Consider the following 18,063-nt stretch of genomic DNA (forward strand, 5'->3'; position numbering starts at 1 on the left):
ACTTATAGTTAATATTTCAATCCAAAGATTGGATATTAATGTTGCACCGGTACCTTGTGATGGGATTTAGGCCACTGTATTTAAATTTATTTATATTTTTTATTTCATCTTTGTACATGTATTGATTGTGAGCATGTTTGTTTTTTTTTTTTGTTCTTTGTATAGCGAGTTCTGCTTCTTTGATATTTGCAAATTTGAATACTATTCCTGAGTTAAATGATTCGAATTTTATAAGTAAGAAAAGAAAGACTGTTAAGGAAGTTGCAGTTGACTGGTCATCCATTAAAAAACAAAAGAAACATAAGGAATGTCAATCAAACAGATTATTTTGCAAGGGTGAAGGTCATATGAAGAAGGATCGTACTAAGTATCATGCATGACATGAAAGGAAAGGTACACTTCTCACTTTGGTTTGATCTGAGGTTAATTTAACTTCAGTACCCAAGAACACTTGGTAGGTAGATTCAAGTGCTACTACTCACATAAGTGTCTCTATGCAAGACTGCTTAAATTGTCGAACGCCAAATGATGCTGAAAGATTCATCTATATGGGCTGTTAGAATAACTTGTAATAGGGAACCGGGTCCAGATATGGACCTGGTCCCATGGGTGCGGATACTGAGGCTGGCTCGGTACCCTAGGCGGGGCTCTCCACCTCTCTCTCTTATAATCTCCACCTATTGTAAATTTGTTGATTAAGTGGATATAATTTTCTCTCTCCTAGGGTTGCGGTTTTGCCCCTAGGTTAGAGCTTCTGTGTGGTTTTTCACCTCTTCTTGAGGTTTTCCACATACATCGTGTGTTTCTTCTCTGTTTGTCTCTTCCGTTGCATATTTCTACATGGTATCAGAGCCAGCGCGTGTGGGATTTGCTCTGTGATCGTGTGTTTCCGCCGCTGCTGGTGTTTCTATTAGAAGCTGCCGTCGTTGTTCCGTCGCTGCTTCTCCTTGCGCAGCCATCGTCGTCGCCTGTTCTAGCGCCACTGCCGTCGTTTGTTCCAGCGTCACCGTCGCCGTCGCCATCACCGCCAGCGATTCTCCACCACCGCCGTCGCCGTCAAGTTTTTCCCGCCGCCGCCAGTGATTCTTCCGCCTCCGCCGCCTCTTGTTTGTTGTCTCCGGTACTGGTGCAGCGTCTCCTTGTGTTGGGTATTGCGTCTCTTTGGTGCTTGTGATGGCAGAAGAGATGACTCCCAAGATAGATGTTGCCTTTGACACGGGCAGTAATACTAAGAGCGAGAACTTGCCTGTTCAAATCACCTCCATCTGGCTGAACAAAGACAACTATCTCTCTTGGTCTGCTACCCTAGAAATCGGGATAACCAGCCGCGGTCGCCTGTCCTATATTACTGGGGAGAAACCTGCGCCTTCTAAAACGGATCCGCGATGAGCGACTTGGGCATTGGAAGATAGTCAAGTTAAAGTATGGATCATTAGTTCTGTGTCCGCCGATATTCAGCCTCTGACCTTGCGTAAGTCGACTGCATATGACATGTGGATTGTGCTTGCGCGGATGTATGGCCGTAAGAAGAGAGTATTGCATACGTACCAAATCAAACGTAGCATCTTCTCTCTTACACAGGGTGACTTGTTTGTAGCATCTTTCTTTGTAGCCCTGAAGACTAAATGGGAGGAACTAGACTACCATGTGAATGATGATTGGCATTGTGGTTCTGATCATGCCTTGTACTGGAAAAAAGAATGGATGGACCGAACTTTTAATTTCCTTGGAGGCTTACGTGATGAATTTGAATCCATTAGGAGCCAAATTCTCAATTGTGATGAGATCCCTGGGATTGAGGAGGTGTATGCCTGGGTGGAATCCTAGGAGCAGCGTCGCCAAGTTATGCATATTGACTCCTGCCATGGGAGTTGCCCCTCAACATTTGTTAGCCGTGCCTCAGGGACTGGACAGCGTCCTGTTCGACGTTGTAGTCATTGTAACAAGTTGGGGCATTCTGTGGATTTCTGTTGGGATATTCATCCTGAGAAGAGACTTGTTCGTGGTCATCCTCCTTCTAGTCGGTGGGGTTCTTCTGTGCCTGACTCTAGTCAGGGTAGTTCGTCAACTGTTGAAAAATCAAAGCTTTCCTCCGATCAAATCAAGGAATTGCAAGCTTATATCAGCCGGCTATCTACTACGCAAGAAGGAACTTCCACGTCCGAGGGAGCTAAGTTAGCTCAAGGTCTTGTTGCCACAAGCGATCAAGGTAATTCCTCACTTGGTGATTGGATTGTTGATAGTGGGGCTACGCATCATATGACAGGGGATCCTAAGCTGTTTCAAGAATACAAATTGTCCTCAGGGCAGCAACGCATGTCTATGGCTGACGGGTCTTCTATTTCTGTGGCTGGAAAATGGAGTTTGTCCTTGTTGAATAAATATCATCTTCATAATGCTCTTCATGTTCCCAATATTCCTGTGAACTTGTTATCTGTCAGCAGTATTATCAGAGAACTCAATTGTAATATCATCTTTTCTGTTGATCATTGTTCCCTGCAGGATTTGGTGACGGGAAAGAAGATTGGGATTGGTTCGGTTATTGATGGACTCTACAGACTGCCCGTGCAAGTTGCGTCTGCCTTGATATCAGCCACTAGTGGACAGTTGTCAGGCGTAGAAGACGGATCTACCATTATGCGATGGCACTAGCGTTTTGGGCATCTCCCCTTCCAGTTGATCAAGAAGTTGTTTCCAAGGCTTTTTACTTCTGTTTCTAGTGACTCTTTCACATGTGAAGTTTGTCAGTTGGCTAAACATGTCAGGGCTTCGTACCATATTTTTTTCAATAAAACCACTCGTCTGTTTGCTTTGGTTCACTCTGATGTTTGGGGTCCTTCGGGTACCCACTTGTCGTGGTTTTCATTAATTTATGACTCTTATTGATGACTACTCCCGTTGTACGTTCGTGTACCTGTTGAAAGAACATAGTGAAGTTCCTATCATTGTCAAAAATTTTGTTGCATTTGTTGAGACCCAATTTCAGACATCTGTTCAGGCTTTTCGCACTAATAATGCTCGAGAGTATGTCTCCCAATCCCTAGATGACTTCTTGAGGAGCAAGAGTATTGTTCATGAGACGTCCTGTAGTTACACACCTCCCCAAAATGGCGTGGCTGAACAAAAAAATCGCTATTTATTAGATGTCACCCAGGCTATTATGTTTCATAGACACGTTCCTAAGCGCTACTGGGGTGATGCTCTTCTCACTAGTGCCCACCTTATTAATCGTATGCCTACTCGTGTGTTGAATGGCCGTTCCCCTTATTCTGTGCTCATGCCCACTCATAACCCTTGGCTTCTTACTCCTCGGGTGTTTGGGTGTACTTGTTTTGTCCATGACCACAGTCCTGCCCTCAAGAAGCTTGACCCTCGGTCAATCAAAGTTGTCTTCTTGGGGTATTCCTCCACTCAGAAGGGATACAAATGTATTGATCCTGTCACTTCCAAAATTTATGTTTTCCGGGATGTTACCTTTCATGAACATAAGGTGTACTTTCCTGTGAATCCTCTTCAGGGGGAGTGTATAGGCAACAGTGTGGAAGAGTATTCTTCAAACCAGTTGATTCAGTTTATAGATTTCTTAAACTACAAGGTTAGTCATAGTGTGGCAGACACAGTCAGAGGTGATAGAGACAGTCATGTGGAAGGGGGCTCTGGGGATGAACAGCCCACTGCCCGTGATCATTTGTTTGGCCAGGTGTACACCAGGAAGAAGAAAGATGTGCTTGAAGATGTTGATGCAACCAATCCCAATCCTATGAGTTCCCCGAATGAACCAAGTCCACTAAATGAAGATCTTCCCATAGCCTTGCGTAAGGGAACCAGGTCATGTACTTCTCACCCCATTCATAGATTTGTTTCATATGCAAAACTCATCAAGGATTACAAATGTTTTATTACTTCCTTGTTTATGTCTGTGATTCCCAGGTGTGTGGAAGATGCTAAAGAGGATCCTAAAAGGCTAAAGGCCATGACAGATGAGATAGATGCCTTGGCAAAGAACAACACTTGGGAAGTGGTTGATATTCCCAAGGGGACTCACTTAGTTGGTTCCAAGTGGGTGTTTAATGTGAAGTACAAACCTGATGGTACTGTGGAACGGTATAAAGCTCGCTTGGTGGCAAAAGAGTTCAGTCAAAAATATGAAATTGATTATCTTGAGACTTTTGCTCTTGTTGCTAAACTGAAGACAGTGAGGGTCATCTTAGCACTAGCAGTGCAAAAGAAGTGGAGCATGGACCAGCTTGATGTCAAGAATGCATTCCAGAACGGCCATCTAGAGGAAGAGGTCTATATGAGTATGCCCCCTGGGTATGCCCAAAGCGGAAAATGTTGTCATCTCAAGAAAGCCTTGTATGGACTAAAGCAATCTCCTAGAGCATGGTTTGAAAGACTGAGGGTAGTAATGAAGACTAATGGATACAAACAGGGAAACAGTGATCACACCATATTCATTAAGCAGAGAAATGGTCTGGTGAGCCTTCTTCTTGTATATGTTGATGATATGATTGTCACAGGTGACGACGAAGAAGAGAAAAGGAAGATGAAGGAGAGGTTCGCTGTTGAATTTGATCTTAAAGATCTGGGTAAATTAAGGTACTTTCTGGGAATAGAGATTGCTCGATCAGAGACAAGACTTGTTATGAGCTAAAGAAAGTACACTCTGAATCTTCTAAAGGAGATGGGTAAACTGGGATGCAGGTCCTTTCTAACCCCAATGGAGTCTGGTACAAAGATAAGTATCAAAACTGGTGATATCCTGGATGGGGAAGGTAAAGGACGATATCAGAGGCTGGTTGGTAAGCTCATTTATCTTACTCTTACTCGCCCTGATATTACTTATGTTATAAATGTGTTGAGTCAGTTTATGCATGCTCCTACTAATTGTCACTGGAAAAGTGCAAAAAGAGTGTTGGGGTACCTGAAGAATGACCCAGGGAAAGGGTTACTGTATACTCAGCAGGACCAACTGAATATTGAAGGATACTCTGATGCTGATTGGGCAGGGTGCACAGATACTAGAAGGTCTACCACAGGGTACTGTATCTTCCTAGGGGGTAACCTGGTGGTATAGAGGAGTAAAAGGTAGGAAGTCTGCTCTAGATCCAGCGCTGAGGCAGAATACAGGGCAGTTGCCATGGGGGTTACAGAAATGTTATGGCTAAAGATTCCTCTAGCAGATATTGGGGTTGAAATGAAAGAGAAGATGAAGATGTATTGTGACAACAAGTTTGAGATCAACCTAGCTAATAATCCTGTTCTTCACGACAGAACCAAACATGTGGAGATAGATCGCCATTTCATACAGGAACGCATAGATTCAAATTAATTGATCCTACCTTATATGAAGTCTGAAGACCAAGTTGTAGATGTCTTAACTAAAGTCCTATGTACATCTCAATTTGAAAAGAATGTTAGCAAGCTTGGCATGTTTGACATGTATGCCAAGCTTGAGGGGGAGTGTTAGAATATCTTGTAATAGGTGATCATACCGAGGCTGGCTCAGTACCCTAGGGCTCTCTACCTCTCTCTCTTATAATCTCCACTTATTGTAAATCTGTTGATTAAGTGGAATTAATTTTCTCTCTCCTAGGGTTACGGTTTTGCCCCTAGGTTAGAGCTTCTCTATGGTTTTTCACTTCTTCTTGAGGTTCTCCACGTACATCGTGTGTTTCTTCTCTGTTTCTCTCTTAAGTTGCATATTTCTACAGACTCATTGACTCAAAAGGAGTATATCAGTGCGGATGTGACATTCTTTGAGTCTCAGCCTTATTATAGTTCCTCACCTAACTCTACTGAGATGTCATTATCATCTTACCCACTACCTATTCCTCATATTCCTTTGGAGTCATTCCCTTAAAAGTCTCCTTCTAGGGATTCTCCCGTTGTAGTGTCCAAGTTTCGTGATCTTCCCCTGGTCTACACACGTCGACAGGACCCTTCTCATGATCCTTCCCCAACTGCTTCTCAGGAGGTAAGTACATCTGAAGTGAGTATACCTAGTCCATCTGATCTCTGTCAGGACTTACCTATTGCTCTTCGTAAAGGCAAGCGACAATGTACTCTGCATCCTATATTTCATTTTGTTTCTACTGACGGTGCTGGTAAAAATATGCAACAATTTATTCAAGCTCTGGCGGCCCATGCAATTCCTACTTGTCACCAACATGCCTTATTAGATACCCAATGGAGACAAGCTATGCAAGAAGAGATGGATGCATTAGTTCAGCGAAACACTAGGGAACTTGTTGATCCTCCTCCTGGTTGTGACATTGTTGGCTCCAAGTGGGTATTCATAGTGAAATATAATTCTGATGGTTCTATGAAAATATACAAAGCTCGGTTGGTTGCTAAGGGCTACACGTAGACTTACAGGATTGATTTCTTCGAGACTTTCTCTCCTGTTGCTCAGTTGGGGACCATTCGTCTTATCATCTCTATGGCTGTATACCATGACTAGCACATGTATCAGCTTGATGTCAAAAATATTTTTTTGTACGGTGATCTCGATGAGACTGTCTATATCTACCCACGTCTCAACAAGTGGCTGATCTATTTACCAAGGGTCTTACGGGGCAACATTTCTGGGAATTGAAGAACAAGTTGTACATGGTCAAACCTCATGCACAATTTGAGAGGGGCTGTTAAGATATGGTTTGGATATGGGCCGGGTCAAGTCAGATCCGACCCACTTTCTCCACACGCCACTTATAATGTGAGCGGTGGCATACTTGTAGTTTTTCTTATTGTTTTGTGTAATTTATTTGTAACACAAAATTGTAATTTGTATAAGTTAATGGGAGGGGGCAGACGTGAAGTCTAAGGCCCTTATTCCTCTCTCTCTCTCACGTGCAGCTTGTTGACAATGACAGGTAATCCAGCGGTTCAGTACTAGGGTTGTCAAAATACCTATTCTCCACTTGCTACCGCTGTTGGATGGAAAGGGTGATGATAAAAGAGTTTTTAACTAGTGAAAGAGGGATGTATTGTAGAAAATAATTTGTGGTGCTTGAAGGGAACCTCTGTTGGAAAGAACCAAAGCTTTGATACTAGTTTGTTAGGGTATTGAGCAGGGAAAGAGAGAAGAAAGAACAATTTTAAGATAGAGGAGGTTACAAGAAGAGATGATTACAAATGAGGATAAGAGGACTGCTGTGTCACAACTGGGGAGGCTCTAATCCTATTTATATAGTGATTAGGATCATTGTAGATGTGATTAATTGCTACATAGGTGAAAGATTAACATTAACATGAGTTGGTTGTTTACAATTCAACTTTTAAAACTGTTGATCTGGATATCAAATTTTTAATAGGGGGGGGTGGGGGAGGAGGTGTTGTGGTGGGAGGTCATTGGTCTAAAAGGAGCAAACGAAGGACAACCAAATGGTACATAATCAATAGACATTCTAAACTGAATTGGGAGAGTAAACCTCACCAAACCAAAAGAGAAACAGAAAAAATTTTAAACAGCATTACATAAAGCGATATAGTGCACCAAGCAGGTTATGTAGGGGAAAATGTCATCCTTCCATAGGGGCGATATGTTGTCATGCTTTTGTAACAAATTGAAGGAGACGAAAGAGAATACGTTCTTGGATATAAAAGTTGAATGCTATGTCACATGGGTACGGGTACGGGTGCCGGTACTGGTACGGGTACGAACCATTTTCAAAAAATATGGGTACAGGGGTACGGCCGCACATACACACATATATATATGTCAAAAAATGCAGAAAAATATATTTGCACATATCTATATCAAAAATTACAAACAAACAGAATAACATATCATCATATTCATAAATCATAATTCAAAATACATTCAAAATAGATGAATCCTCTCATGAAACGATATATCACAGGCTCACAGCAATAACTAGGGAAGACGCAGTTAACAGGGATCATGTAGTGCAAAATCATATACAATAAAGATGTATTGTTGGCAAATTTGTTTAAAAGAATGTTAGCAAGCTTGGCATGTTCGACATGTATGCCAAGCTTGAGGGGGAGTGTTAAAATAACTTGTAATAGGGAACCGGGTCCGGATATGGACCCGGTCCCCATGGACACGGATACCGAGGCTGGCTCGGTACCCTAGGCAGGCTCTCTACCTCTCTCTCTTATAATCTCCACCTATTGTAAATTTGTTGATTAAGTTGATATAATTTTCTCTCTCCTAGGGTTGCGGTTTTGCCCCTAGGTTAGAGCTTTTCCATGGTTTTTCACCTCTTTTTAAGGTTTTCCACGTACATCGTGTGTTTCTTCTCTGTTTCTCTCTTCCGTTACATATTTCTACATAGGCAATGGCAAGAAGGTAAAGGTTGAAGCCATAGCAAATTTTTGGTTATTATTAAAGACTGGCTGTTATTTGAATTTGACAAAAACTTATGTAGTACCGTCTTTTAGACGGAATTTGGTTTCTATTTCCTTGTCAGACAAATTTGGTTATTATTAGGTTATTATTATTCATTTGGAGATATTAAATTTAAGTTGTTTCTGCACTCAAATTTGATAGTCACTGGTTCTTTGTTTGGTAGCGATAACATTTATTTGTTTGATACGGTTGCTTCATGTCATAAAACCTTGCATGTTACGTCTAGTGATACTAAAAGAAAATTAGCCAATGAGAATTCTGCTATGTTGTGGCATATGCGCTTAGGACATATCTCTGAAAAGAGAATAAAAAGGCTTATGTCAAATGGAATTCTTGAGTCCTTTGATTTTGCAGACTTTAATGTTTGCATTGAATGTATAAAGGAAAAATGAACAAACATTAAGAAAACAGGTGCAAGTAGAGCTTCAGACGTCTTGGAACTGATTCATACGGATGTTTGTGGTCCATTCCCTACGACTTGTTGGAACGGACAACAATATTTTATTACATTCATAGACCATTATTCTTGTTATGGTTACCTGTATTTGATTCATGAGAAGTCTCAATCCTTAGACGTTTTCAAATCATTTAAAGCCGAAGTTGAGAATCAATTAGGCAAAATGATTAAAGTTGTTAGATCTGACCGTGGTGTTGAATACTATGGTAGATTTGATGGATCAGGTGATCAATGTCAGAGCCTTTCGCTAAGTACCTAGAGGAATGTAGTATAGTCCCTAAATACACCATGCCGGGTTCTCCCAGAATGAATGGTGTAGCTGAGAAACGAAACAAGACTTTATGGATATGGTAAAGAGTATGATTAATCATTCTACCTTACCAGAGTCCCTTTGGAGAGAGGCATTAAAGACTGCAACTTATATTCTAAATAGAGTACCATCAAAAGCAGTACCAAAAACCCCATATGAATTATGAATAGACAAAACGCCTAGGATGAGGCATTTTCATATTTGGAGATGTCCAGCTGAAGGGAGGCCATATATGTCAAACGAGAGGAAACTGGACTCTAAGACGGTTAGCTGTTACTTTGTTGGATATTCTAAAGGTCAAGGGGTTATTTATAATTCATCCAGTAAGTCTTTCTTTAAAACGAGAAATGGCCATTTCTTTGAGGATATTGAGTTTGAGGGAGGTGATCAGGTTAAAAGCATTGCCTTTAAAGAGATGCATGAGTCTACTTATACAATGTTGAAAGCAATAGTTAGGTCTTTATTCCTAGCATTATTCCATCAACATATTCAGAAGAAGGCAATGAAGACGATCTCCACATTCAAACTACTGAGGAACAAACTCAACAACCTCAAGAAAATCAAGTAGAGGTACCACTGAGGAAATCCACTAGAGAGAGGAGAAATACAATTTCAAATGATTTTGTCTATCTCTAAGAACATGATGTTGATATGGGCTTAATGGAGGATGATTCTATTAACCTCCAGCAAACAATAAAGAGTTCTACATCTCATAAGTGGATAGATGCCATGAATGAGGAAATAAAGTCTATGATGGATAATGACGTATGAGACATTGTTCCATTGCCTGAAGGTGTGAAACTCATTGGTTGTAAATGGATATTTAAAACCAAGAGGGATTCATTAGGTAACATTGAAAAGTATAAGGCACGTCTTGTCGCAAAGGGCTTTACTCAAAAGGAAGGCATTGATTATACATAGACTTTCTCTTCAGTTTCGTTGAAAAACTCTTTCAGGACTATAATGACACTTGTGGCTCATTTTGACTTAGAGCTGCATCAGATGGATGTAAAAACAGTGTTTCTAATTAGAGACATTGATGAAACGATATATATGGTACAACCAGAAAACTTTGTTTCAGGGGATGCAAAGAAAATGATCTGCAAACTCAAGAAATCCATCTATGGTCTAAAGCAAGCTTCCCGTCAGTGGAATTACAAATTTCATCAAGTTATAGTTTCATTTGCTTCGAGACTAATATGGTTGATGAATGTGTATACCAAAAGTTCAGTGGGAGTAAATTTATCTTTCTGGTTTTACATATCGATGATATATTGCTGGCAAATAATGATGTGAGTATATTGCATGAAACTAAGAAATTTTTGTCAACAAAGTTTGACATGAAGGATCTTGGTGATACATCTTTTGTATTGGGGTCCAAATATTTCGACATCATTCTCGAGGTATTCTTGGATTATCAAGAAAGGCCAACATTGATAAGGTGCTTCAGCGATATGACATAAAGGATTATAAACCAGGAGATACTACAGTTGCTAAAGGAGACAAGTTTAGTCTCAAACAGTGCCCTAAAAGTGAAATTGAATCTAAGGAAATGAAAAGGATTCTCCATTCGTCTGTTGTGGGAAACCTTATGTATGTTGAGGTCTATACTCGTCCGGATATTGCATTTATCGTTGAAATGTTAGGCAGATACTTAAGTAATCTAGGTATTGATCATTGGAAAGCAGCCAAAAGAGTATTGAGGTACTTACAAAAAACAAAAAAAATTATGCTCATATACATAAAGTCAGATCAGTTGGAGATCATTGGGTATTCAGATTCTGACTTTGCTGGATGCCAAGACAGTCGCAAGTCCACTTCAGGCTATGTATTTATATTGGTTGGAGGATCTATATCTTGGAAAAGTGTCAAACAGACACTTGTAGCTACTTCAACCATGGCAGCAGAATTCATAGCATGTTACGAGGCATCCAATCATGCTTTATGGTTATGGAATTTTGTCACGGGGTAGTGCAATATGAATGGTGTAGAAAGACCACTAAGTTTATTGTGTGACAATAATTCAGCAGTTATGTACTCTAATAATAGCCGCAGTTTGTCAAAGTTGAAGCACATCGACATTAAGTTTTTGGTTGTTAAAGAGATGATACAGAATGGTCAGGTGTCCTTAGAGCATCTTGGGACAAACTCTATGATTGCTGATCCACTTACTAAAGGTTTAACACCTAAGGTCTTTCATGAACATGTTGTTCGTATGGGGGTGTTACCTTTGAATGATGTGCTGGTTTAGTGGGAGTTTGTATTGTATTTGTTCTTATGTATAGACACATATTCAGCTTTATGTAGAATAAAGTTCAAAGTTCTTTGGTTACATCTGTGTTTGTATTTTTGATCTCCATAAAGTTTTAAAGTTGGACCAATTGAGAATAGACATGTTGTAATCACATTACATGTAATTCTCATGCTATACATCCATATCAGATCTATGTCATTGATTGTGTTAACATTTGTGATCATTGAAGGTTTAGCTAATTTTAATATAGCGAAAGCCGCTCTGGTTCTGTGTTGATATAATCATGGACGAGATTGGTAAAAATGACGTTTAATAAAATAGCAGTTATGAGCTCCTAAGGTTTTATGTAATGCTTGAATGTATAAAGACATATTTGGCCCAAGTGGGAGATTGTAAGGATCATTTGGTGAGCCAGCATATATCTATGAGAAATTTCAGACATTATGGCTGTCTTAATGTAAATATCTGCTTAAGTGATTGCATTTTGGGATATTACGTCATTTTATATGGTATGAGGTAATTTTGTAATGTATAGATACCTATACGCAATTATGGACTCTTTGATGGGTTGAATCTGTAATTGCTCTTGATATAAAAGGGTAGTAGTCCCTGGGGTCGTGCAATGGTTGCTTGAAACATTGGTTTCTAGGGTTGTATCTTCCCCATCTGAGAGAAACCTCACGTGCACCGCACAGACTCTGGAAGATCTTACTACGATCTACCGTCCGTGCACTTCAGATGGATTCAGGTACGCTTCTGCTTAAGTTAAAGTTTTTGTTTCAATGATTTAGCAGGAACACGATCGTGTTTAGGGCATATTGTTTTTGTATATGCATGAGGGAAATCTCCCATCATACACTACAACAAAGTTGGCCTATTGTTGCGGTCGATCCCCAAGGAAATCACTATGGCAATGGTACACTTGGATCCACAGTCCAGAAGCGTTTCCCTTTTCCCCTTTCCACGTCAGTTTTTTGTTTTCACGTGAACATTTTCGATCAAAGAGCCGGAGTAAGCTTGGGAGTTGGGAGGGGAAGAAAGAGGGGTTCCGATCGAGACGGTTTGCTAACAGAGGTGGGAAGCAAAAACCATGTAAAATGAAGCATTTATAATACATCAAATAACTCCATGCACTTTCTTAGTAATACAAAGATTACATCCAAACTTATATTATATGATCAATTTTATAGCGGTTGAAATACTAAATTGCATGTGCACATTAAAATGAGATTATGCAGCGAAAATGATAAGTGTACCTATTAATTAGGGATGTCAACCGATCAAATAAGTTAGCTAGTAGTATATGTCGATGCAGCCGACCGTGTTCATTTAGATTATGTGGATGGTTTTGTACATTGCTCACACACAAATACTAGTTAAATATGTGTCATGAATTTTGGCATCAATGGTTTTTTTTTTTTTTTTTTGAGGTGCCGCTCCCTTGCTAGTTCTTTATCAGTTGCTTATCCTGTATTGTTATCTCGATATTTCTTATTCATGCTAGTGTCCTTGCTCACTTGGTCACAAGCGAGAGGGACAGTAGGTCGACTCCATCAGTAATGTCATCCTCAAAAGCAGCTAGGATTGCAGAGCCTTTGCATCCGTCAAATGTGAAAACTTGATAGATTGCTAGTCTAGCAGTTGATGATCAAACTACTTGTTGCAATTACAACACTGAAAACTTTGGCAGTCATAGGGCCATTCTTGGTTGCATTTCTGCTATGAGAACATGCTTCATCTATTACATTGTTGATCCTTGCAGTCGACATGTTTTGTAACACTCGTTGTTTTTGTAGGTGGGCCGGATCGGGTCCAGACCCAGGCCTGAATCCACTAGCAAGGGGAGCCCATGGCGCGAGGGAACTCTTTTCCCTCGCCTTCCTCAGCCATCTCCCTCTTCTTCGTCTATCGCTGGTTCGCACGACAGAGAGAAACAGGAGGCAGAAGGAGTGGCAGTGGCGACAGGGTGATTAGCGGCGGCAGCAGTTGAGGAACTGGCAGAGGTGAAGGGTGATGGCGCTACGGTAAACCCTCACATTCTCTCGATCCCTTCTGTTTTCTCTCCCCTACTATTCTCTGTCGTCTTCTCCTCTATCCCAACTCTTCTCTACCGTCTCCCTCCCTGATTCGAACTCTCAGCCGGCAGCTCATGTCCCATCTCATCCTCTCGTCGTCAGCCCCCCCCCCCTTCTCACACTCGCACCTGCTCTCTCTTCTCTCATGCACTCTCACCCTCACTGCCATTTTCCCCTTTTCTATCCAAACCCTCTCTCTGTCTCTCCTCTCTGCCAGCGCCCTTTTCCCCATTCGTTTTCAGCTTCCCACACCACCACCGAGGGCCTCTTGTAATGATAGACCCCTTTTTGAACTCCCTTTGGTCAATTTTTGACTCATTTATGGCCTTTTGGTCAATGTGCAGCTTGGGAACGCACCTTTCCCCTCATAGCAGTGAGGTGAATGCGTTGGTGGTGGCGGCATTTAGGGATTCTAACCCTTTGGGGGCCTTTCGAATTCGTGGGGTGGCTGCCGAGAGGATTACAACAGTCTAGACTATAATTTTGGGGTGAGCGAGGCTTAACCAAGCCTAAATCAACTGTTATTTTCTATTAGAGCATGTATAATTATTGTTTGAGCATGCTAGAATTACAATTTGATGTTTAAGGATGCATGTTAGTGACTTCACTTTTTGAGAAAAGTTTAGGATTATGTTGGAGAGGCGATGATTCATGTATATATTGATCTTTTAAGCTTGAGGTGTTAATTTTCGTAGCAATAGGGAAGCATGGTAGAGATTGTGATGTTGTGGGGAAGATTTAGAACCGTCTCAGTGAGCACGTGGCACATGCTTTTGTGAATGGGTGTATTTTAGAGTTAATTGGGGAAAACATATGTACGTTGGATATGATTATGGGGTTGACGCCTCGACTAAAGAAATTAAATGAGAATTGGGCTGTGATGGATTGATCGAAACAGTGAATTTTGACGTTTGGTGGCAACGTCAAGAGGTTAGGAGGAGGCCTATTGGAGGGTTTGTAGGTCGACACTACCCGTCGACACCTTCTTGAGGCGATGACATGTGCCTCAATGATTTTGTTTTATATTTGTTTGGATCGTAAAAGTAACTAGTAGAAATCTTATCTTTTGGTTATGTCTACAGGTACACCGGGCACGTCCCGTAGACCTTGAACGACCAATTTCGAAGCTCGAGGCATTTTGAAGAATTTTGAGGACGCATGACAGGTATTGCAGCATTCCAGGCAAATCCCTGCCTGAGCAAATGTGTGAATGTGTGTTCTTAGGATCGTTGGATCCTAGGATTGTGATGCGATTGATTGATTGTTTTGAACGAATGTGTGTATGCATGCAAATGGTTTGATATATGATATGATTTGTTTTGAAAGGCTATTAGAAGCATGTTTTGAAAATGTTAATGTGCATACTAAAATTAATAACTGTTTAGGACAGATGAGGTGGGGTATCGAGTCGAGTGTCTCCTCGACCCCAATTGTGCATTAGAAAGCATCCTAGAATGATAACTGCATAAGACAACTACAAGCCAATCACAGATCGAGACTACTCTCTATGGTTTAGCTAAGTTTTTCAAAGAAGTGATTGATGTGATAATTGATGTGACTGATGTGATAATTGATGTGAATGTTGTGTTTTGTTGCATACACATTGCCACAGGCAATGATGCAAATGAATGAATTGAAAGGTATTTGTACCTGTATTGTATGACGACTAGCTATGACTGTTAATGTTATATGTAGACCTCATGTAGAGGCAATTGGAGGTGTGGGTGCACTCGTGAAGTGAACCAACCTCATGAGCTAGTCAGTCATTTTGTGAATGTGCAATTGTAATGATAATAATGAAAGAATAAGAAATGAGAGGCCAGTGGGTTGTGGCAATGTGTTTGGGAGACGTCCCGCTTTTGCCACTGGTCTCGCCTGTTCGGAGTGCAGGCGATGCAATGCCCTAGGGTACTGTTGTGTGTTGTGCTTGGAGCGTTGGGCTCCCGCCTTCCCAACCTGGGTGTCCTAGGGAAGGCTGAGTATCTCTCCTTGGAATTCACACATCCATGGATGAGTGCTCTACCGCTGCAGCAGGTGAATGGATCCATACTGTTCTGGGCCACCACGGGGGTTGTCTCTCGGCTGTAGGCCGCCCGCTGTGTGCACGTACCTGTGTTTGCACCCACAGGAACTGTCAATTCACTAAGGTTAATGAAATGAAATGTATATGATTGATATGCATGGGAATGTTATGAATGAAATGATATGTTTGTTCATGCCTTGCATGTGAATTGAAAACGTGTTACTGTGGCCATTGAGTGGCCTTTACATGTCGTGGTTTATGTTAGGGGCCTTCTTGGCAAATGATGTGGCTATGCTTTGACACGACATGATGATAGATTGTTTTTATGATTGTTCTCATAATTGAGGCCTACCTAAGAGGGTTTGGGATTTTCCTGGCTTGTTGCCATACTGCGAAGGCTAAGCCTTCAGTTGTTTTTCTTATTCAGGTTTTGGCAGACTCGGGGCAACAAGTTGAGCAGATGGCTTCACTCACATCCTACTGGGGAGGTTTTGGGTCGTTTGTAGTGCCGACGCGTCGTGTTTTGGGTTATATTGATGTCTTGTTGTTGTTATGCATCAATCATATGGTTTGGAGCGTTTTTGTCATACACATTGATGTAATTTTCTAGCAACTGAAATTGTTATATAAATGAAAGTTTGACCCATTGTTTTGAATTGTTTGGCTCATCTCATTTTGAATTGTTGTGTTGTTGTACCTCAATGTTTTATGTTTAGAAAAAAAAATTGATGGTCAAAAGGGTTGGGGTGTGACATGTTTGGTCCAGATTTTACTGTGAGTGCTTGTCAGATTGCCCAGGCCAGCTGCTTAAGATCAGACACATAATTCATGCATGCCCCTATAGATGCACACTTAAAGGCTGTGGACATAATCTTGTGTTACTTGAAAAGGAATCCTGACAAAGGGCTCTTATATGTGAAACAAGGGCTTACTGTGATCGAAGGGTATTTCGATGCAGACTGGGCAGAATGTTCTGATACTAGAAGGTCTACTTCAGGGTACTGTGTCTACTTGGGAGGAAACCTTATTGTCAGGAGAAGCAAGAGACAAGATGTGTGTTGCCGTTCTAGTGCAGAGGCTGAGTATAGAGCTATTGCTACAGGAGTGTCAAAATTACTGTGGCTGAAAATATTGTTGACTGATATTGGAATAGAGACTAAAGGACCAATGAGGATGTACTGTGATAACAAGTCTGCAATCAACTTAGCCAACAACCCTATGCTACATGATAGAACAAAGCATGTGGAGATTGACCGTCACTTCATTCATGAGAGGATTGATGCTAAAGAATTAATCTTACCATACATGAAGTCTGAAGACCAAATTGCTGATGTTCTAACTAAAGCTGTAATACTTGACTTTTTGGGTGGGCCGGGTCAGGTCCAGGCCCAGACCCGAACCCGCTTGCGTGAAGGAGCCCGACGCGTGGGCTCTTCTCCCTCGCCTTTCCCTCTTCTCCCCCGTCTTTCTCCTGGTTGCCTCTCATGCCAGCGTAGAGAAGAAGAAGAAGACGAAGGTGTTGCAGGACGGCGACGAGGACAACAGCAGTGGCGCGGGTAAGCCTCTGACGTCTCTTCGCCTCTTCCTCCTTCCTCGTCCTTCTTCTCCTCCTCCCTCCTGCGCAGACTCTTCCCTCACCATCAGCACCCTCTCACTGGCCGTCTCCCTCTTTTCTCTCGTGGTCTCTCTCAGTTCCAGCTTCCCTCTCCCTCGTTGTTCCCTGCCTCCCCCAACAGAACCATTTCCTTAGCCGAACTCCTCCTCTTGAGCACAGTTTTACTTTCTCTCACTAGCTGTGGCTGTTGGATCGGAATTGCAGTTTGGGGGTGGGCGTGCATCTTTTCTCTTCATAACAGCAAATTGAAGGCGTTGTGGTGGTCGCATTGCATGATTCTAGCCGTTTGGGGGCCTTTTGAACTCATGGGGTGGCTGCTGAGAGGATTGCAGCAGTCTTGGCTCTAATTTTGGGGTTAGCAAGGCTTAACCAAGCCTAAATCAACTATTATTTTCTATTAGAGCATGTATAATTATTGTTTGAGCATACTAGAATTTAGAATTTGATGATTAGGGGTGCATGTTAGCGACTTTACTATTTTGGGAAAGTTTATGACTATGTTGAGAAGACGATGATCTATGTGTATAAGTGTTTTTCTAGTATGATGTGTTGATTTTTGAAGCAATAGGAAAACATGGTAGAGATTTGATGTGGGTGAGAAGATTTAGAACCGTCTTAGTAAGCGCGTGGCGCATGCTTTTGTGAATGGGTGTATCTTGGCATTATTTGGAGAAAGAATATGTTAGTTGGGTGAGCTTGCGGGAAGACGCCTCAACTAAAGAAAGTTAATGAGAAATGTGTTAGTGATGGATTGATCGAAGCATTGAGTTTTGATGTTTAGGGGCAACGTCAAGAAGTTGGGAGGAGGCCTATTGGAGGGCTTGTAGGTCGACACCACCCGTCGACACCCTCTTGAGGCGATGACATGCTTCACTAGTTATATTTTCTACTTGTATACATTGTAAAGCGAAACGAGTAAAGAACTTACCATTTGATTATGTTTGCAGGTACA

Source organism: Nymphaea colorata, chromosome 10, assembly GCF_008831285.2.
Source record: "Nymphaea colorata isolate Beijing-Zhang1983 chromosome 10, ASM883128v2, whole genome shotgun sequence".
Lineage (NCBI taxonomy): Eukaryota > Viridiplantae > Streptophyta > Magnoliopsida > Nymphaeales > Nymphaeaceae > Nymphaea > Nymphaea colorata.